The 22445-nt window shown below is 45.1% G+C and overlaps 1 protein-coding gene across 1 annotated transcript in view; it reads right to left on the bottom strand.

Annotated features, from left to right (window-relative positions):
• Positions 1 to 22445, bottom strand: part of CPNE4 (copine 4) — a 1215102-nt gene that overhangs the window by 43366 nt on the left and 1149291 nt on the right. The window lies entirely within an intron of this gene.

The raw sequence follows: 22445 nt of genomic DNA, 5'->3' as shown, positions 1-22445 counted from the left end.
TGCAGCCAGTATTGCCTTCCTTTACTGATGTCACAGGGAGTAGAGTGAATACTGAAAACTTTTTGTCTATATATTTCTTTCCGTTGTTTATGGACAATATATGTTTGGATGAAATTGTTGACCATAATCATTTTTATGCTGATCAATACTTGAGGGACAACAGTGCCAGACGTAAGTCCCACTCTAGAGCTACCACTCCCACAAATCTGGATGAGTTGAAAAGGTTCTTGGGTTTAACTTTATTGATGGCCTTGATAAGGAAGTTGTTGCTGTCTTAATATTTGTCTACTAGTCCCTTGATGACAACGGCTATGTTTCTGCAGCCATGAGTCATGATCGCTTTTTGTTTCCGCTTCAGATGCTGCATTTTGTTGCTAATGCTTCAGGGTTGCCACAAAATCACCCTCATTGTGACCATCTTTTTAAGATTCGGCCTGTCCTTGATCACTTTGTAGATCGATTTTCAGAGATCTATGTTACAGGGAAAGAAATAGCTGTGGTTAAGTCTTTGGTCCTATTCAAGTGCTGTTTTGGTTTTAGGTGGTTCATTCTGAGTAAGAGAGCACTTTATGGAATTAAAATGTATATGAGAGTAGTACTGGATATGTCTATAATTTCAGGGTGTACATTGGTAGAGATTTCACTATTGCCCCGCTGGATGTGCATTTTAGACTACAATAAGCACATGGGTGGTGGAGATAGAGTAGATCAGAGTCTGGAGGCTTAAAGTGCTGTTCATAAAGCTCACATTTGGTATAAGAAGTTGGCGATCCACTTGTTCCATTTAGCAACCTTCAATGCTTTTGTTGTATTCAATGATTGTTCTCCAGATTCGACGATGACATTTGTTCAGTTTCAGCAGTCTGTGATAGGCAGCCTTGTTGTAGTGGAAAAGGCAAGTGTTCCTGGAGCTGGAGTGGCAGACGATGTTGTCTAGATTGAAAGATTACTACTTCCTGATTACATTCCTCCCACGCCCCAAAAAGCTATCCCTGTAAGAAATGTAAAGTCTGTGTCCGAAGAAGCCGAAGAAGCGTGAGGAAGGAGAGTCGTATGTACTGCCCCAAGTGTCCTTTCAACCCTGAGCTATGTGTGCTTGCATTTGTTAAATTGTATCACACTCAACAGACTCCTCGGGAGCAATCATGAGTGTAAAAGTGAACCGACTGGTCTGTATCATTTTATATTTTTCGTTTAGATTTCACAGTTGGCATTATTGTGATGTATTTAGTTAGAGCTGTTGAGTTGGTAGTTACAGATTTGTATCTACTTCCGATTTGTGTTTTCCTTTTTGTTAAGAAAAAATATGATGGCTGTGTGCTTGGACTGGCGTTTGGCAAGTGGTGTGCGTAGATTGGTGCTTGGCTGGTGGTGTGTGTGAACTGACACTTGTATGGCAGTGTGTGTGGACTGACGGTTGGCTTGCAGTGTGCGTGGACTGGCACTTAGCTGGAGGTATGTGTGAGCTGGCACTTGGCCAGCAGTTTTGGAGGACTTGCACTTGGCTGGCAGTGTGCGTGAACTGGCACTTGGCTGGTGGTGTGCATGGACTGGCGCTTGGCTAGCTGTGTCCATGGACTGGCACTTGGCTGGTGGTATATGTGAACTGGCGCTCGGCTGGCAGTGTGCATGGACTGGCTCTTGGCTGGTGGAGTTTGAGGACTGGTGCTTGGCTAGCAGTGTGGATGAGCTGGCGCTTGGCTGGCAGTGTCCATGGACTGGCGCTTGGCAGGCTGTATGTGTGAGCTGGCATTTGGCTGTAGTGTGTGTATACTGGTGCTTAGCTGGCAGTGGGTGAGTAGTGACTTGCTGCTGGTGACTACACACACTTTTAGCCAAACACCAGTCCACACACTCCGTAAGCCACCAGCTAGTGTAATTGCTGTGTCAGTCATGTGAGCATATGAAAGTGATGGGCCCTTAAATGGTGCTGACTGTTGATGTAAGTGTTGTAATGTACTGGGCCTGGCGGTGTCAATGGTCTTGGGTGAGCCAACCATAAAAGGTGTGTGAATGACCTTTAAAGTGTTTGGTGCTGTGACGTGGATTTACAGTTTACGAGCTGTGAGTCATTGGTTACATTTTTTAATCTTTCAATTATTAACAGTGTATTTCATTTTAGTGAAATCTCTTGTCAATAAAATTTGCATTTTAAACCTTTCGCTCACCCTCCTGTCAAATCCAACCAGTATGTGTGTGTACTTGAGTAACAGATGGTTGTTCAGTAATATTTGTATTTTTCTGTCTTTCTCTGACAGGGTGCACTTTGTCTCCACGTGGTCTGTTGATGCGAGTGTTGTAATGTGCTGGGCCCGCGGCTGGTGGTGTGAATGGATTTGTGTGTGTCACACATGAAAGGTGTGTGAATGGCCTGTAAAGCGGTTGGTGCCTTTACACGCCTTCACAGCTCACGAGCCGTGAGTCATTGGTACAGTTTTTTGACCTTTCAATTATTAACATAATATTTCATTGTTTGTCAAATCTCTTGTTACTAAAGTTTACATTTTGAACCTTTCACCCACGCTTGTGCCAAAACCAACCAGTATGTGTGTGTACTTTAGGAATGGATGGTTGTGCAGTAATATTTGTCTTTTCTGTCTTTCACTGCCAGGGTGTACATTGTCTCTAGGGAAAATCTATCAACTCTAGATATTTTCGTAAAGTAGCCACCCAGGAAAGTAGAGGGTGGAGTGTCTCTCGTGGATTCCCAACCAGATTTTTTTTACCCACAATGCCCTGCAAACCTCAAAATGTGACTAGAATCACATGTTTTCTTTGCATTTCTGTGTCATGTTCTTCCAGAATCAGAGGTAAACTACAAAATTCCTACCACCCAACATTTCCCCATTAATCCCAATAAAGATTGGGCCCCACATGGCTGTGTCTAGTGCCCGCTACAGGGACTGTTTAAACTGACATCAATGGGAGTCCTCGCAAGAAGACCGTCCTTGATCTTGGTTTGATTTGTTCTGGTGCAGGTACTAGGCCCAGCCACACAAGCGAGGCATCATTTTTATCGGGAGAACTGGGTAATACCGGGTGGAAAGTTTGTGGCTCCCCACAGATTCCAGGATTTTCTATCATGGAAATTTGAGGAAAATTTGTTTTTTTAGTCAAGTTTGAGGTTTTCAATGGATTCTGGGTAACAAAACATGGTGAGACCCACTCAAGTCAGTCCATCCTAGATACCCCATAGGTGTGTAAATTTTAAAAATGTACAGGCTGGCTAAGTTTCCCTAGGTGCCAGCTGAGCTGGGGTCCAAATTCTACAGCAGCCCACATTTGGAAAAAGAGGGTCTACTTTGGGTGGAAAAATGTGCTGCATCCATGTTGCATTTTAGGCTGAGTCCTGTTGCAGGCACAAGGACTATCCACACAAGTGAGGTACTATTTTTATCAGGAGACTTGTTGGAGAATAGAATAGTAGAAAATGTGTTATTACCAATTGGATTTTGCTGCATTTGTGCCTTTCAAATGTAAGCCAGTGTATAAGATAGATGACATTTTGACAAATACCCTCAAAAGCATATGTTAATATGTTAGTACAGGTACCCACAAATTCAGAAATGTAGAAACAACCACTGATTCTAAACTCTATATCTTGTGTCCATTTTAGAAATACTTAAGTTTCCTTGATACCCTTTTTTCATTCTGCCTATTTCGCTATAAGGATTGGTATATTGCTTTTGTTAATCGGCCATCGTAACAAAAAGTTACAGGTAAAAATGTTGCCACATACGCCCCTTTTTCATACTTATTTTTAATATTTTTTTTCAACAGTTATTTTCCTTTGGAAAACCTTGGGGGATCTACACATATGACCCCTTGTTGAATTTAGAATTGTGTCTAGTTTTCAGAAATGTATAGCTTTTCTGGATCACCTATGGGTTTCACATTGGTTTCCACCACCAACTGGAAGTAGGCTGAGAGACCACAAAGTAGGTAAAAATAGGCTACTTCTTAGAAAAATGCAAAAACTGTGGTACAAAATTAGTTTTTTTGATTTAGCTCTGCCTGTTCCTGAAAGCTGGGAAGACAGTGTCTTCAGTACAGTAAACCGTTCCTGCAGGAGGGGATGCAGGATTCAGGCCCCTCCAACTCTCCCCGCACAATACTACACTATACTGCTAAGCACTACATAGCGCTTGCAGCATAGCGCCTGCTGCCTTTCTGCTGCCTTTCTGCTGCCTTTCTGCTGCCTCCTGTGTTTCCCTGGTTCAGGGCCCACCGCCTCCCCTTTGCTCTTCCTGCCTTTTCCCCCCCAGTTCAGGCCCCCCGCATCCCACCGTTGTTTTTCATGCCCTGCACCCCTCTTACTCCAGGACCTACTTAATGGTGGTCGCTGCATGACCCCATTGAGCATGCCCATCCAGCGCCCCTGCACAATACTACACTATACTACTAAGCGCTACATAGGGCTTGCAGCATAGCACCTGCTGCCTTTCTGCTGCCTCCTGCCTTTTCCTGGTTCAGGCCTCTGCCGCCTCCCCTTTGCTCTTTCCGCCTGTTTTCCCCCACTTCAAGCCCCTGTGTCCCGCCGTTTACCTTTCACGCTCTGCTACCCCTACTCCCGTACCCCACCCCACTACAGGACCTACTTAATGGCGGTCGCTGCACATCGGGCACACCACTGGCATGCCAAAGACAAGTCCGTCTGCACCTGTCCGTGCTGGGAAAGCGCCCAGCACAATGACCCTGGTCCTCCCACCATCTGCTGCTACACCGCAGACGAGCTACTGGTCCTCAGCACTGTAAGCAAAGACTCCCGCTGCTGCACAGCCTCCCACCGCTCCGCCAAAGGACCCTTCGCCTGCCACTACTGCTGCTTCTCCTTCCTCACCGGACCACCTACCCACAGAGGCCCCAGCACCTCTACCTCCCAGAAGATCACAACCAACCCAGAGCCCTTACACTGATTCTGCTCAATGCCCGCTCTCTCAGGAAAAACGCCACGGAAGTCTAGGACACCATCACCACCCTCACCCCAGATGCTGGCCTCATCACAGAAACATGGCTCAACCCCGCCTCTAACCCTGACACCACCACCACTACCACCCCCGACGGATACAAGATGATACACCAAGACTGCCCCAACAAGCACAGCGGAGGAATTGACATAATTTTCAAGGAAAACATCCAATGCTCCACCATGAACAACCACCCAACACCGGTCATGGAGCACCTTCATTTCTTACTAGACATCGACGCCATGACAACCATAATGGGTACCCTCGCATACAGACCACCAGGACCCCGACCAACATTCTGCAACACCATCAGCAGCAGCATCGCCCCCCTCGCCATTGACTCCCTCCACTACATGCTGCTCGGTGACCTCAACTTCCACATTGAGGACTCGAAGGACCCAACTCCACATCCCTACTGGAGAACCTCAACAACAATGCACTCACGCAGCTAGTATCCAAACCCACCCATGGATACAGACACACCCTCAACACCATCTTCTCCTCCAGCGACAGAATCAAATTCACCCACACCACGGACCTCTATTGGACCGACCACACAATGATCCACTTAACCATCTTCAAGTCCCAGCACACCATCACCACGCACCGCAGCGCCACCCACAGCAGCTGGGAAAAAGTAACTGAGAGCCAATGGATGCAGGCTCTCAACACCACACCACCCAACACATTAACCAACCTGGACCAGGCCATCCACAATTTCTCTGTCTGGATCAGCAAATGCGCCAACAAAATTGCGCCTCTGTAACCGGCAAAAGCCAACAGAACGTCAAGACAAGCCAGCTGGTACACCCCAGAGCTCAGAACCACCAAGGAAAAGTGTCTTCGACTCAAGAAACTATGGCGCATCTCCAAAGACCCCTCCGTCAGAGCCAAATACAAAACAGCACTCAGCGACTACGACCAGTGCATCAAGGAAACGAAAAAAAACAGCCATCCCCAACCGCATCAACGTCGCAACCAACCACACCAAAGAACTATTCAAGATCATCAAGGAATTCTCCAACTCGACTGCCACAGAAACCACAGTACACCCCTCCCAACAAGTCTTTGACTCACTATCTGACTACTTCCACAGCAAGATTGCCAATATCTGCAACAACGTTAACCCTCAACCCACTTCGCCCAGATCTGACAACCGCATCCAACTGGCATACCCCAACCCTGCCATAAACACCTGGTCTCCACTCGATGTCCAGACCACAACTACCATTATGTCCTCCATCCACTCCGGGGCAACCATCGACCTCTGCCCCCACCATCTCTTCAACCTTGGATCCAACATAATCAGCACTGAACTCATCAACCTCCTCAATGCTTCCATCTCCACAGCACCCTTCCTATATGGATAGATGCATGCAGTGGTCAGACCCCTCCTAAAGAACTGCTGACCAATCTCCCTACTCGCATACCCAGCCAAAGTACTCAAGAAGCGCATCACCCAGCAGCTCACCGACTAACTAGAACGGAATCACCTATTCAATGCATCACAATTAGGTTTCCAGGCCAACCATAGCACCAAGAACATGCTCATTGCCGCAAAACACATCAGAATCTCCCTCGACCAAAGACAAACAGTGGCTCTGATTCTCCTCAACCTGTTGGCAGCATTCAACACCATCGCCCATCACATCCTTATCGACATGGGCATTCAACAACACACCCTCAAGTGGATCACCTCTTTCTTCTCAGGATGATCCCAGAGCATCCCCCTACATCCGTTTGCCTCCCCTCACAAGAGCATCATACGCGGCTTGCCCCAAGGATCATCGCTTAACCCTACACTGTGCAACATCTACATGAACGCATGGCAGACATTATCAGAGCCCACGGACTCAACATCATCTCCTACACAGACAAACACCCAGCTTGTCCTCCCGCTCACTAAAGGCCTCTCTAATGCCAAAACCAACTTCTGCAACGCATGACCGATGTGATGGATGAGAGCCAGCTGCCTCAAACTGAACTTCAACAAAACCGAGGTACAGATCTTTGGAAAGAACATCTCTGCTGGGGACCACCGCTGGTGGCTGAAAGAACTTGGACCCACTCCCTCACCAACTAACCATGCTCGCAATCTCAGCATAATCTTGGACAGCCAACTGACCATGAAACAACAAGTAAATGCAGTTGCCTCCTCCTGTTTACACACCCTCTGCATGCTCGGCAAGATCTTCAGATGGATCCCAGTAAACACCAGAAAGATCGTCCCACAAGCACTCATCACCAGCCACCTCGACTACGGCAACACGCTCTCCACGGGTATCCCCTCACAGCTCCTCAGAAGACTCCAGACAATATAGAACACAGCAGCCAGACTCATCCTGGACCTCCCCAAGTGTACACACATCACTCCTCACCTCAGAAAACTCCACTGGCTCCCTGTCCAGAAAAGATGCCAGTTCAAGACACTCACTCATGCCTACAAAGCCCTCCACGAACTGAGACCGTCCTACATCAGCCACGTGTTGAGCTTCCCTCAAGGCAACTGCACTTTTCTTCACTCGCCCTTGCACAAGTCCCCTGCATCGATTGCTCCTTCAGTGGGGCGCGCTTTAAGCCTGGAATGACCTCCCCCTCCACCTCCGAAGAGCACCCTCCCTGACAGTCTTCAGAAAGCAACTCAAGACCTGGCTTCTCAACACAGACACAGCACCTTCAGCACCCATTTAACCCTAAGAGTGATAGTGTATGCTTTACAAATAACTGACTGATTAATTGATTGATTGATTGATTGTTTGATTTTTATGAAAAAACAGACACATTCATCTAGAACACTTTTTACCCATTTAAAAAAAAAACTCAAAATGATGCTGTATTTTTCCTATTTTCTTGGTCCCCTCCAGGGAAATCCACAAACTCTGGGTATCTTTAGAATCCCCAAGGACACCAATTTGGCGTGGATATGTTATCTAGAAAAAGTTTTATAGAGCCCTGATTGCGAACTACCCCAAAAAGCCAAAAAGGGGAAATGGAGGGAAAGCCCTTGCAGCAAAGGTGTTAAGGAGACCACTACGAGTAGAAATAATTTGAAAATTATGAAACAAATTTACAAGCCTCTAGCGCCTCATTGTGCTGCTCTTGCGTAATTTTTTTAATGCTGATGTGGCATCAAGGAGGCCTTTTCCCCGTGCCAGATTTACAAAATGGCACAATGCAAGCATTGTGCCATTCAGTAACCCCTTGCGCCACATTATGGCTGCCCTAGGCATAATGTATGTAAGGGAGTCGTTCCCCCATTAGGAGGCCCAAAAAAATAGGTCAGTGAAATTTACAAGATTTCACTGCGCCATTTTTCCCATCATTTTTAATGCCTGCCCAAGGCCGGCATTGAAGTGTCGCTCCCATTGTTTCCAATGGGCCTCCCCACGCATTGCTGGACTAGCACTATCAATTTTGGCGCTAGTCGACCAATGCGTCACAAAATGTTTGATGCTACTGTGCTAACGTGTGCTATGGTGCACCATATTGTAAATATGGCACTACTGTGGTGACGTTAAGAGGGTGCAGGGGAGTGCAAGGGTAGTGGCACATCATAGCTGATGTGCCACTTTCTTGTAAACATGCCCCAATGTTTGGGGAAATAAAGAAATGGGAAAACAGAAATGGGAGGAAAGAGAATGATAACGAAAGAGGAAGACCCTCATTTGCCCATTCACTTTTGAGGACCGAGGACATTTCATTCACAGCTGAGCTGTCCTGTTTGAGTGGGAAGGAGAACAGGGACAGATCAGACATCCCTAGTGCTCAATTTAATTGTTAGATGTAGATGCCCTTGCTCAAAAACACAAACTGGTGGTGAGCTGGCGGTGAAGGAGGTCCATGATAGTTTGCAGTTGCACTGGCAAGAAAAAAAAGAAATCCCTCACAACACTTGGATTAGACAAGGGGAGTTGAAAACCCTGGCGACCCTTGTGCATGGCAAGGAGGAGACTTTACTGTCAGAGACATTCCACTGTGTGATGTAACCACTTTGGGTGAGGAGAAAAACAGGTCATGGCTTTATAAACATGAGGGGAAAGATTATCAAGGCTTTGTGCTGGTGCAAAGTCACAAAAAGCAACGCAAACTGTTGCAAAGTCTTGAAAAAGCGTATACTTTCCAGCACAAAGCTTGTTTTTTGCACTGAAAAGCTGTCAAGAAGTAACGCAAACCGTGTTTTGTGCTACTTTACATTAATTTGCTAATGGGGGCATTCTGTGGTTGGTACATGGGCGTTCCTATGCTACCATCCATGGCTTTTGGCAGAAAACCCAGTTTACGAACATTTGTAGGCAGGGTTTTGTGCCATTGAGGCAGAGCAAAAATAGTAGAAACATTTTTTTTTCTTCAAACCTTTCCAACTTTGCATGTGTACTCCACTGTACAGCCTCCATACATATGGGAAACGTTTTAAAGTATGTCTGAGGATAGACTTTTTTCGTGTAAGGGTACCCTTCCAGTTCAACACCTATGCTAGATATCATGCACACACCTTTGCACTAAGATGTGTGTGATGCTAGGCAGTCTAGAAAGTGTACCAGCACTTGGGAAGACAGCAGAAGGCCCATATCTTAGTAGACATGACAATGTTCTTCTCTCGCCCTCTCACGCAATGTAGTGCGGTGTGTCATGCAAAATATTTGTAAATCTGCCCTGAGGCATTTGGAGCCTATGTGTTGTCAGATCTGTTTCTCAAACGCAACAAGTCATTTGTAGCAGACTTCGTGTTTGTCAGTTGCACCTCCCAATACTGATTTACATCTAATGTAAACTTTCAGTTTCCTCTATGTTAACTTCACCCCTTCAATATGTCTGCCAACAATGTAGTTTTCCCTGCACACCAACACTGATAGGTGTTAATATTTAATGCAGGAGGCAAACCCAGGTTAAGCTGAGTTTGGGTATTGACAGTGGGAAGGTAGTCAGGATTTAAGGAAATGCCTCTTTATGTGTGGCCACCCCATTTGTTGACTGATGCTGCTGGCTTTTCTGACTCTGAGACAGCACTGAGGACTGCTACCCAGACCTCAGTGCCAGTGCACTGACAATAATGTGCATGCCAAATCGACTGTACCCAATTGGAAATGGCTACCTTACCTGTAAGTCCTTTCTATATGGTACCCAGGGTATTACGTTAGAGGGGTAACTCTGGGGTTGTAGCACTGGCTTACCACCCCAGAGGTCCACCAAGTAAAACTTGTCTACCAGTGCGGAGTGGTAGAGCAGGTGTAAACCGCTGGCATGACTTTGCCACTGAAAGCAGTGGCAAAGCCTCTACTTCCCCTGTCCATTTGTGTAAGTCTCCTCTCTGGCAGGCCTACTGAGTCCTAAAGCAGGGTGCAACATATGCCACCAGCAGGTCATGTTGTTTACATGTTCTGAATAGTAAAAAAGTGAAACTGCCATTTTTACTGTGGAAAGGCTTGGCTGCCCAATTGGTGAATACAGGATTACACCCTGACCCCTCAGCCGTGCAAACTCCTGAACATTGCATTCAAAGTGGGCACTCCAAGGTATCAAACTACTTATTGCATTAAGCTCGATTTGAATGTCAAGTCAAAATTGATGTGACGTGTTGCCGTGTGCAGTTTTTCAAAGCTACCACTTTGTTGCTTTTAAAACCCTTGTGCCTTTCCAGGCATACATTGTGCCTGTTCCACAATACAGCTTTCTGCCCAATGGGGAGACATGCCAAAGACTCTTAGGAAGGAAAATAATAAAGGGTGGCAGGACTGAGAGGTGTTACCTCCCTCCTGTAGGAAGCCACATGGGTGTTGTCTCTAAAAGGCAGGTTTCAAAGGGGAAGCCTCCTTTGAAGGGCAAATGTGTAACACTAGGGTGCGGGGCTGCACCATTCTTTAGGCAGACATGCTGGCATAGGGAGCAGAGAGGAAAAGCAAGTTGCCAAACTGGTTTGCCTAGGGGTGTGAAGCCATGGGGTAGCCACTCCCCAGTGGTGGGCTTGTGAGGTTCACACAACAAGAGAGGGGTCTCGCTATCTTAGAGTGGGCATAATGGTGTATCCCGAGACATCCAGATGCAACACTATACAGGAAGTGGTCACCAGGTGGGAGGGAACTTGGTAGCCAGTACTAACTGCATTCAGCCCTGGGGGTATTTCCCAAGCATGAAGAGGACACTTCTGGCACAGAACCTCAGATCACAACTGACCTGAAAGGACTGAAGAATGCCTGCCCTGTTGCAACGGGGACCAGCAAAGAGAGGCTGCACTGTGACTACTTCACCAGGTGGCTAGCAAAGAAAGGGACTGTGCCTGCCATGTACTGCTCAAGGAGAAGTCATCTCTAGAACCCAGCGAACCTTAGAGACCAAAAGGGCCAGCTGACTGGTCTCCTGTTTGCAGCAGGGGCACAATAGCTGAAGAAGCCTGCTGGTGCACGTTGGTGGCCCAAAGTCTTATAGCCACTATCACCACTGTTGTGCAGCACTTGGGACCAAGACCCAATGCACAGAGGTGCACCCGAGTTAGCTCAGGAATGCTGACGGAGAGCTGCTGGGACCCCCACAGGATGCGCTATAGATGAGTTATAGACTTAGGAAGAATCAGGTTGTAACTGTGACACCAGGCGACTGGTAGTCCAGTGACAAATGGGCTTTGGTCAGACTGGAGAGACCCTTGTGGGACGTTAACCATGCAACCAGGACCCCCACACCACTCTCATGGACTGAGGAGTACTTTCAGGAAGACCCCTGTCAATTGCATCGCATCCACATCCTCCTTGGAGCATCTTCAGCAATGTTCATCCCTGCATCAGGACCACCCCATTGATATCCATTGCAAGGCGGATAAAGTGCCTGGAACTTCCTGAAGACTGCTTCTCCTGTGGAAGTACTTGTTTTTAAAGACCTTCCTGGTCTCCCTGGCTAGCTCCCTGCTGGAGTTGGTTGCCCCAAGTAACTATACGCAGCCGCATTGACACTGGCCCAAGTTTTCCTTGAAAAAGTTTGTGTCAAATTCATTGAATTTGTCAATGCTTGATCGCGTTTGAGTGAAATGCTCTGATCTATTTTTTCTTGTAAATGCCAAATCTCCGGAACCCTCCAGTGGCTCTTTTTCATTTTGCTATCTAAGTGCATATATAAATACAGTCTTTTTTTATAAATCTGTGTTGGATTTCCTGAGTGTCACGCCAATTTCTTATTGAATTGTTTTTAGTGCTGTTTAAATGCTTTACACTTGTTCCTTTGTGTAAGTCTCACTGCTCAGAGGCACAGCTACCCAAGGTCGGGCTGAAGGTTTAACAAATGAAACCTAAGGGTCCTAAAAGGGTTGGTAGGTGTAATACATGGTTAGGTTGCACACCTACACCATATAATACACCCCATTTAGTCAGACAAACCATGTTGCTTCATCAACGTGTACCACGTTGATATAAACTGACTTATGACTCAACTAATGTAAAAATTGTGAGTCCTGATGTGATCGGTAAGCCAGAATGAGTCACAGAGAGAGCAGACAAGTGCTGACTAGTCTATATGGGCCAGAGGTTGCTCCAGTGAATAAGACAGCATTCATTCAAACACCAATTGCAGCTGGAAAACAGTGCAATAGTGTGAAAAATCTGGCATTGATCGACCCCAATAGTTAAGGAACAGGTAATGTCTTTTTAGAGGATTGCACCTTAATATTGCCTCTCATAAACTATCGAAAATGTACGGAGTTGTCTGAGATTTTGTCCTGGAAATTTCAACAAAAAAACAACCAGCAAGACATTTTTCCTAATGACCTCAACTCTACCAAGTCATCAGACATACAACATGCTCCATTTCTTGGTTGCTCCTGAAACTCGCAAGTAATTTTAAGTAGTCCAGTTCTTGTGGGAATCTAGCCTTCTTCGTGGCACCTCCAAATATAGGACTTTCGCATTTGGAGGGATTGCTTGTAATCTCAGTATAATTAATTTTCTTAAGTATCTACTCGTGTATACTGTTTAGGAAAGGTTCACCCCTATTCCAGAAACATCATGAACGTCTTTGAATTGTGGAACTGCTTGTGGACTCTAAGGGCCTGAATCACAAAGGGAAACTTAGACCAAAAGTCTAGGTTTACACCAAACGTCTAAGTTTAGACCTAAAGTCTAACTTTACCCTTAGAAAAGTTCGACTTTTGGTGTAAACTTAAGACTTTTGGTCTAAATTTACCTTTGTGAATAGGGACCTGAGTCATCAGGGTATTATATATCAAGGACTAGCCAACCCTCTGCCAACATCACTGTATAATGCACTGAGCCAGTGGAAAAACAGTGCACATTAATGTTGGACTTGATAGCCTTAGGGTGGTCCTCCCTCCAACGTTTTGCCTAGCTCCTCCACTTTTCTGACCTCGATTTTGCTGGCTTTAGGACTCTGTGCACTTTACCACTGCTAAACAGAGAGAACGTGCTCTCTCTTCTAAACATGGTAACATTGGCTTATCCCCAATTGGCATATTTAATTTACTTATCTGTCTCCAGTAAATTGCACTACATCCAAGGCCTGTAAATTAAATGCTACTTGTGAGCCTTCAGAACTGATTGTTCCACCCACTTAAGTAGCTCTTTAACCATCTCGCAGGCTTGCCATTGCAGAGTCTGTATGTGCAGATTTACATTGCTATGTCGACTTGGCAAAATAACCCTTTTGCAGGCCCAAACCTAACCCTTTTTATACATATAGGGCACCCCTAAGGTAGGCCCTGGCCAACCAGTAGGCAGGGTGCCATGTGTTTAAAAGACAAGACATGCACTTTTAAGTTTTACATGTCCTGGTACTGAAAAACTCCCAAAGTCGTTTTTCACTACAGCAAGGTCTATATCTCCGTAGGATAAAATTAGGATTAACCTTATTATATTTTATAAGTGTAATTCACAATTTTACAATATTTTATAAGTGTAATTCACAATTTGAAGGGATAAACTTTTTGAGTTGGTGTCTCTAGAATCGCAATTTAAAATCACAACTTATGGTGAAGTTGGATTTTAGAATGTAATTCTGAACATGCCACAGGGTCAAGACTGATTTGCATGTGACTGGGTCCAAACTGGAGTGGCATGGCAGGCAAAACAACTGATGGATTAAATCCAGATCTGTGACTGGGGGTGAATGTTTGATTTGTTCTGTATTTCGTCCATCATCTGTTGTTTTTGCATTTGTTTCCCCAAGTGGGAAGGGTATGCCCAGATGTGGGTCCGTGCTTGCTATGCCATCAGATTCAAGCTAGCCTGGCTGATGAAAGGTGATACCCTGAAACTGGTCTCAGGATTCTTGTTTCTGGTTCAGGGAGGACGTGGCCTGGCAGTTCGGGCTGGACTGTTCCCATGGGGAACAGGGTCAAGACTGATTTGCATATGGCCGGGTCCAAACTGGAATGGCATGGCAGGCAACAAAAAGGATGGATTAAACCCTGATCTGTGACTGGGGGTGAATGTTTGACTTCTTCTGCATTCTTTCCATCATCTGTTGGTTTTTCATCACTTATAGAAAGTTGGCATTTTCTAACTGTAGCTATTTAGTGCCCACTGCCTGTCACGGATCACTTGTCTGGGCTGGCTGACAGCCGGGTTTTGTGTATTCCTCCTAGACAGCCACACACAATGGCAGCTTAAGTGTGACTTGATGTGCCATCCTGGGCAGAATGGGAGGGAGAAGCTGGACCCAGCCTCACATACACCTGAATAGGCTGTACCATGTCCACACACAAAGGACTACATACCATCCCTCCCCAGAGTGAATCTGGAGTCAGGGTAGGACCTATGTGCACTTCAAAGGCCTGTCTTTGAAGTCTCCCCCACTTCTAAGGCACAACTATGTATAAGTACTGGATATCTGACACCACCAACTGAGTACACTTCTGGACCTGTGAGACTCTGCCAGGAAGGACTGCTGCTCTGATGGATTGCTGCTTTGCTGGACTCTTGCCTTGCTGTACTGCATGCTACCTGGTCTTCACCTGCCTGAATGAAAAGGACTGGACCTGCATCACTTGAACCCAGAGTGACTTCAAGGGCTAGCTGGCTGGCCTCCTGATCTGAAGTCTCAGGGACATAAAATACTTCCAAACAACCTGTTTTTACACCTGGACTCTGCCCGTGGTGAGTCTGTTTTGCTAGGTGATGCCATCCCAGTCCTAGACCCTTGCAAATGGCCTTAAGGTGTTTGCTCTGGTGGAACCGAGGCATCCTTTACTGCCTGGCAGAATTGACTCATCTCTGCTGCTGCGTGGGTGGAATCGACACATCACTGTTGTTGCGTGGAACAGAGCCGGCACATCGCATTTGGAACCCAGAGGACCTGGAGAGGGCCTTGCTTGGGCTGGATCACTCCTATTGGAGCAGGCCCAAGGAAGATTTAAGTGTGGTTGATCTAATTTGAGGTGGTATACTGGTCAAAAAATGGTGGGTTTGAATGGCATCTCAAGAGATTGCCAGTGATTAAACTATTTTCAAGCATTAATCCAATTATTTTTTGTGTCTTTGATGTAATACACAAAGTGGCCAATGGTATACCCCGAACTGGGTCTTGTACTGACTGTGCCACTGAATTAGGTTGCACCCAACAGAAGAGACCCAAATCCGCCAATACTGGTCTTGGGTTGCTTGTGATTTGGTTTGGAAAGGACCTGGCTTGGTAGTTCTGACTAGACTGTTCCTGTTGGAGCAGGGCCAAGGCTGATTTACATATGTTTTGGTTCAATCGGAGGGGGCATAATGGGCAAAAGTATTGATGGGTTGAAATGTTACTTCAAGCGATTGCTAGTGGTTAGACTATTTACAAGCATTCCTCCTATCACTTTTTGTGTCCTCAACAGGAGTTGCCCATTTTAACTGTAGTGGCAAGCTCTGCACACACTTTGGTTCAGTGTTCAGTGTGTTCATGACATCACTATCCTGAATTCTTGGGGTTGGCTCTTCCAAGCCCTAATCCAAGACCAAATGTCTGAAGCTAAACACTGACAAGCTCAATAGGATGATCTTTGGGAAGAGCACTTCACTTGAGGGCCGCCAGAGCTAGGACCGACACCCACCACCCATGTCTAGAATCTCAGGATTGTCATCGACAGCAAACTCAACAAGGCTGCCCAAGTCAATGCTGTCAGTGCCTCATGCTTCCATACCCTGAAAATGCTGAGGAAGATTTTCAAATGGCTCCCAATCAGCACCTGGAAAGCCGTCATGCATGCTCTTGTCACAAGCAAGCAGGACTTGATGAATGAAAAAACTCAACTGAAGACTGCAGACCATTCAGAACTTGGTGGCCAGAATCACTCTCAACCTCCCACACTGCACTCACATCACACCACATCTGAAGGAGCTCAACTGGTTCCCCCCTACAAAAATGAGCACAATTCAGGCTCCACCCAAGGCACTGCGTAACACTGGCCTAGCATACCACATCACATCTGCTTTGCAAACCTTCCAGACACCTTTGCTCACCTGGATGCCTACTTGCACACATCCAACACATATGGAAACAAGATTTGATGGCCACGCCTTCTCCTACATCACTCCTAAAGCATGGAACGACCTCCTACTACACATGGGAGCCTCGTCCTAACTTCTTGGATGCTGCAAGAAGACAACTTGGCTCTTCGAGTAGTCCCACTAGGCCTACGCTTGGTTATGCTCATACCTGCTCAGAGATAGGACACCCTCCTGGGTGATAGAGCGCTGTTCATATCAACATAACATAACATAGCATAGCATAATCAGCAATTATGTTTTGGGAATCACCTACTTCTTTAACAAGAGCCAAACTCTTCAACTGTCCTCCAGAAACAAATTCACCATCACACCATTTGTAAAGCTCTCGATAATAGGATACAAACAAGGCCAGAGGCTGTATTGCCACTGCCCCAATGTTGGACTTTTGCATTACTTTCAGCTGGACAGAACTTTCTTCAGGGATTTTTATAACATCGATGAAGAATGTTTTAAATTTGCCTAACAGTACTGCACTGGAAAGGGAAGAGTAGTTAAGGAGCAACACACAGAGGAATTTGGAGAATATCTAAATTTGTGAGTAGCTTTCGCATGAGGCACGTTTTCAATGCAGTGCCATTTCAGGCAGAAAGGCACAATATGGTGAATTTAATAGTCTAGGATTGTTGTTCAATGTTCATATATTATTAAGCTGACAACTGATAAACACAACATGGAAGAAGAGAGATAGAGAGAGCAGACTCTGTAGGCCTGGTCCTCAGATCCTGGCTGTTGCTGGCCATTTCATGCAGTGGGGTCTCTATTCATCCAATTTTTCAACATGATCATTTTAAATGACTGTGCATCGAGAATAGATTTAACTGGATGCTTTGGGCAATGTCAATGCTATTAAAACCACACGATCAAAACCCTCTGAACATCTGCTCGACTCTCAGGAAAATACGGACAATGGTTTAGAAAATATTCTTTATATGAGACTGCTGTGTCGAGTCGTGGGAGAGGGTGCACAGAAGATAAGTTAAGTAACGATGGACCTCTGTTGAATACACTCATACGTTCTCTTCATGGAGCTAGAAGTGGCGAGAGTAAGGATATGGTTGCCCTCCAGCTATGCGGGGAATGAATTGAAGACTTGACTAAAAGAAAAAACGTAATCCAGTAAGTTGAAAGAGAAGTAATTTTCAGGATGCAGTCACCAAATATCTGGGAGCCCTGAGATAACCAAAGGGTGCAGTGAAGGTTAATCTCAGTTCATTGTGAGAAATGTAGAGCTGTGTAATAGGTACTTTATGTGATAAACTCTATTTCCGCAATGCAAGGCAGTCCTTTAGAGACAACAGGGAAGATGGAGAGCAGACTTTTGTATGGAACATTGAAAACAAGATCATTCCTTTGCAAAGGGTGACTTCAAATGTCACTGAGGTATTGTCACTGGAGGTGGGACAGAGAAGTCAAGGTTTCTTGTTGCAGAACTAGAGGCAGACGCGCGCGCGGCAGCAGGTTGCATAAATAAATGTCAATTTGCTCAGTGTCAAGGATCAGTGCCAGCGGAATGAATGTAAAGTATGTTAATGCAACCTTGATTGCGTGTCTGCTGAGAAGGGCCAAGGATTGCAAATGCGCCAGCTCGAAGGCCTGCTGTGATTCATTCGTTTTGCTGCGCGAGTGATTTTAATCCAGTCCCTTAGCAACCCCAAGGGTGTATACATTACTGCTCTTAACAAGATCATGTCCTTCCTTTTCATTCCTCTTCCTTCTTTGTCCATGGCTTCTCCTTCCAGCCTCCAGGCCCCCATTTCTACCTAGATGGTGCATTCTGGACATGTGCAAGTTCCAGACAGAAGCACCTAATCGCTAGTATGACACTGACATCTGTTCACTTTAAGAATTTAATGCAACCTAGTGAAACAGGCATCCCCCCAGTGGTGGTTGGTAAAATGTGAAACAAATGGGGGTGTAATCAAATACCCTGAATTGCTTTGCAAGAGCAATGGATGGTTCATGGGATTCTCCCTTCTTATAGATTTTGAAGTTAAATGGAGCAAAATGGGGCATTTTCTGGAATAGATTATAGATCAAATTGTCTAAAAGCTATAGGTTTAATTGTTTTTAAGAAACACATGAAATAGTTCAATGAATTCCTGGATTGGCAAACACAAAAGGGAATGCAGTGATGCATTCCATAGTCTTTCTCCACACCCCCCTCCCCACTCGCTTGCATAAAATGATAAAATAGATGTAGGTTATAGAGAGAGAGTAACTCATGAATGTAGGACTGTGTGATGCTAAACTTTTTTTGCGAATTCTTTAGAAACCTAAGGATCCCAACATCATCAGGACATTCAGCCTCCTTGCATTTGCTGAGGTCCTTTCATCCTTCAGTGGCCTCCAGCTCTATTCACCTCATGGGCCCTAAGGCACTTTGCCGCTTTGCCGCCTCATGCTCCTCCATGCACTCCTAACGACTATCATGCTGCATCCCTTGAGCATTTCTAGCCCAGTGCTTCTGAGCTTGTCTCAGGACCATACTCACCACTCTTGCTTTATGAAAGCAAACATTGTAAATCCCCCTGCAAGAAGTCATACATGTGTTCAATGTGAGGGAGGCTATGGGTGAAGGCTCTATTGTTAGGGGGCCTGATCTATCAGGAAACCGGTTTGAGTTCATTAGATGTTACAATAGTTGGTTCAAAGTTTGCGGGCAAGCACTACAGTAAACCTATGTTGTTTGCTATCTGGCTATACCTTGTCTGTACACTGAGGAGAGGAAGGTCACTCCAAGGATGCTGTTAACCATAGGAAGAAAAAAATCTTTCATAAAACTTGTCTGAGAAGTGATGGACCATTGCACAAGCTTAGAATTGATGAGTCTAAACGCCAGCTCCATGTGCATTTTCTAACTTTACATAGGGGGGGTGGAAGACAACCAGGAGGGAGCCATTTTGTAAGTCAGGGAAAAGTATTCAGCAATTGTCGGATTCCATGGAATCCATAAACAGAGTCTGTAGCATGAACGCCCAAGATCTACACCTAGGGAATGTACTCATCCTGATGCTGTTTTACATTAATCAAGCAACCACTTATTTACATAATAATTCCTGGAAGCTTTTAAAAAAACCTCATGGAGGGACCCTCACTAAACATATTTCCAATTTAGGCGTTGATACTTTTCCTTGCAATTTGCAAAAAGGTGGCTAATGTCTCTTGCTTCACCTTTTTCCGTGCAATTTGCAAGGAATTGCAATGTTTAAGCTGCGGGCCTCTAATGTCGTTGCGACTCCTACCATCACTTACAATTATTTTTCTCTTTTATCCCTCTCAAAGCCTAAGGCCTGGTTTGCGAGCACGAAAGAGCTTTCATTGATTGAGACACAGAACTTTTACACTTCTGTGGATCAGTTTGCCAGGTGTAACCTATCTTATCGTTGGAAGGTGAACTGTGAGTTTGACATGCTTTAACTTAAAATACTTAAAAATCAATATTTAATTAGTGAGATAAAAAAAATCTAAAATGAGTAGAGTTTGGAACATAAAATGGATTTCTCGGAGAACGTGTATTTCTGTTGTATTTGCTACAGCTTCAGAATTCCACCACTTGCACGGGTTTGTAGAAGCATGTAACAGAAGGAACACCTTTACCGCTGTGCTGTAATATAGACCCAGGGCAAGGGCAAACAGCCACACTGATTTTCAGACTCACATGGCCTGATTACGACCTTGGCAGATGGGATATTCTGTAACAAATGTGACGGACATCCAGCCAACTGTTTTACAAGCTCACAGGATATAATGGAACTTGTAATACAGCAGACGAGATATCTGTCACGTTTGTGATGGAGTATCCTATCCGCCAAGGTCGTAATCAGGCCCATAGTTTGGTGGCACTTGGACCCATTGCCCCTGATGGCTGCACTTGGGAAGCGGGCACGGGGACACAGATGGGTGGAGTCACACATTGTACCCTCCTGTGATGGGATACCTGCTGCCCCTTGGAAATCATGCTGTGGCTCTGTCACTGTTGTTGTGTTCTCCCAGTAAAGACACAGACTTGTTAGTTTGCTTACGCTCTTGGGAGAAAACTTATTTTGTTCTGTAATCTGGTGCATGGCCATGTTCTGCTCTGCTTGCATCCTATGAAAATGCACAGCGCTCAGAACATGGCTGAACCCAAGATCAGTGGCATCTGGTACCTGCAAGCAGAGCCGGCTTTACGGCAAAGCGGCCGTTGCAGCCGTACTGGGCCCTGACCTGGATGGGAGGAACTGACCTCAGGGGGCGGTGTTCAGCAAAAACGTAGGATTTAAAGGCACCTCCTGCAGAGCTCCTTGTGCATCCAGCTTTTAGGCAGCAATAAAAATGCCAAGCTAACTGCTGTGATGAATGTTCCTGTTAGAAAGAAAGGTCAGAGTTTAGTCTACTGGCAGTTTTGACTCACCATAAAGTAATGCAGAGGGTTAATATGCCTGCTGCAAAGAACATTTTTGTGGGTACCTGAGTGGATTAGTAAACCCAGCTTTACCAGTGCTTTAAAACAAATGAAATGTACCTGAGAGAGAGGCTATGGAGAGATGGGAGGCACTCTTTCTGGGTGTTAGTGAGGGGATCCTAGGAAGAGGTCATGGGGGGAGGGGACGCCAAAAAAGATTGTCACACCGGGCGGCAACAGTTCTAAAGCTGGCCCTGCCTGCACGCAAAGCTCAACACAAATGATCATCTTTAATGTGGGAGTGGAAATTTCAAATGATGCGCCAAAATACTGAAGCACTTGGTTGGGGTAAACCCGGGATGGGAGAGGAAGGATTTAATGGCAGATGTCAAGGCTGTCAATGCTTCTTTTAAGGAGAAGCGTTCGTATTACCACGCCCTTTGTTACGCGAGCAAAAATTTCACTTTTTACGCCAGTATTTCTACAATTTAAAACATGCACAAACCTTGTGTTTGTTTTAAAAGTAGAAAACTTCAAAGTATGCTTTAAAATTATTTCTGAATGTGGAAATTATGCGTTTGCAGTGTACATGACTGTTTTTTTTATTACACTTAAATTCTGCAAAATTATAGATAATCATATATTTTCTTCAAGTGCTGTCATAATGTTTTTTTTTCATTTTTTAACAGGAATATATATTTGTACTTTTTTAATGGCTTTTGCTTATAACACATGTTTAATAACTAAAAGGAAATTTACTCCTGGAATGTAATGTTTTCCTGTACGAGCCCTGTAATGACAATACCTGTTTTAAACTCTAATAGTGGTGTTTGGGTAATAGCACATTTGGGGCCAGATGTACTAAGTTTCTTACCACCCCTTTACTACGGGTAAAAAGCTTTTTTAAATGTACTAAACACATTTTAAGATTCTGAAACGTTTTCCAAATCTCAAAATCGTGTTTAGAATTGGTTACCAGTTCAGTCTTTGGAACTGGTGTAGGTTAGGTATTCAATTCAAATAACAAATACAGTAGTTTATATCAGTTGTTCCCACCCTTTTGACTTCTGTGAACCCCCACTTTATCAGTACTGGAACCATGGACCCCCCTCTGAATCATTCTTAGAATCTGGGGGACCCCCCCCCCACACTGAGTCACTACTGAAAGCTGGGGACCTAATCTGTTAAAATTATTACATTTTCTAAGCAGTCGCGTAGCCCCATTGGTCCCCGGATCACAAGATGGGAACCACTGCTATATATCAATGGATTACAGCTGGCATTCTGGTCTCAAACTATTTATATGTTACTGACTCCAAAGTTGGGGTGGTAAGTCATTAGCACCAGGGAAGGGCAATGCAAATTACAGCCATTTTTTAACGACCACAGTTCTAGAACATATAGCCTTTGATTTTCAATACAGTCATTACGGTGGCTCTACTCTGTTGTACCATCGAAACAAGCACAATCTATGGTCCAAGGCTAAGCTCTATGGATGTTACTTGGGTTAAAGCATATTTTATTCACAATAAAGCCAGCAAAGCTGTTCAAAAATCTTATGCCATAGAAAATAAACATACAATGCTTCGCACTGCAGTCTGGGTCAAAATGTGG

This window comes from Pleurodeles waltl, chromosome 10 (genome assembly GCF_031143425.1).
Source record: "Pleurodeles waltl isolate 20211129_DDA chromosome 10, aPleWal1.hap1.20221129, whole genome shotgun sequence".
Taxonomy (NCBI): domain Eukaryota; kingdom Metazoa; phylum Chordata; class Amphibia; order Caudata; family Salamandridae; genus Pleurodeles; species Pleurodeles waltl.
This window is presented reverse-complemented; position numbering and strand designations above follow the sequence as displayed.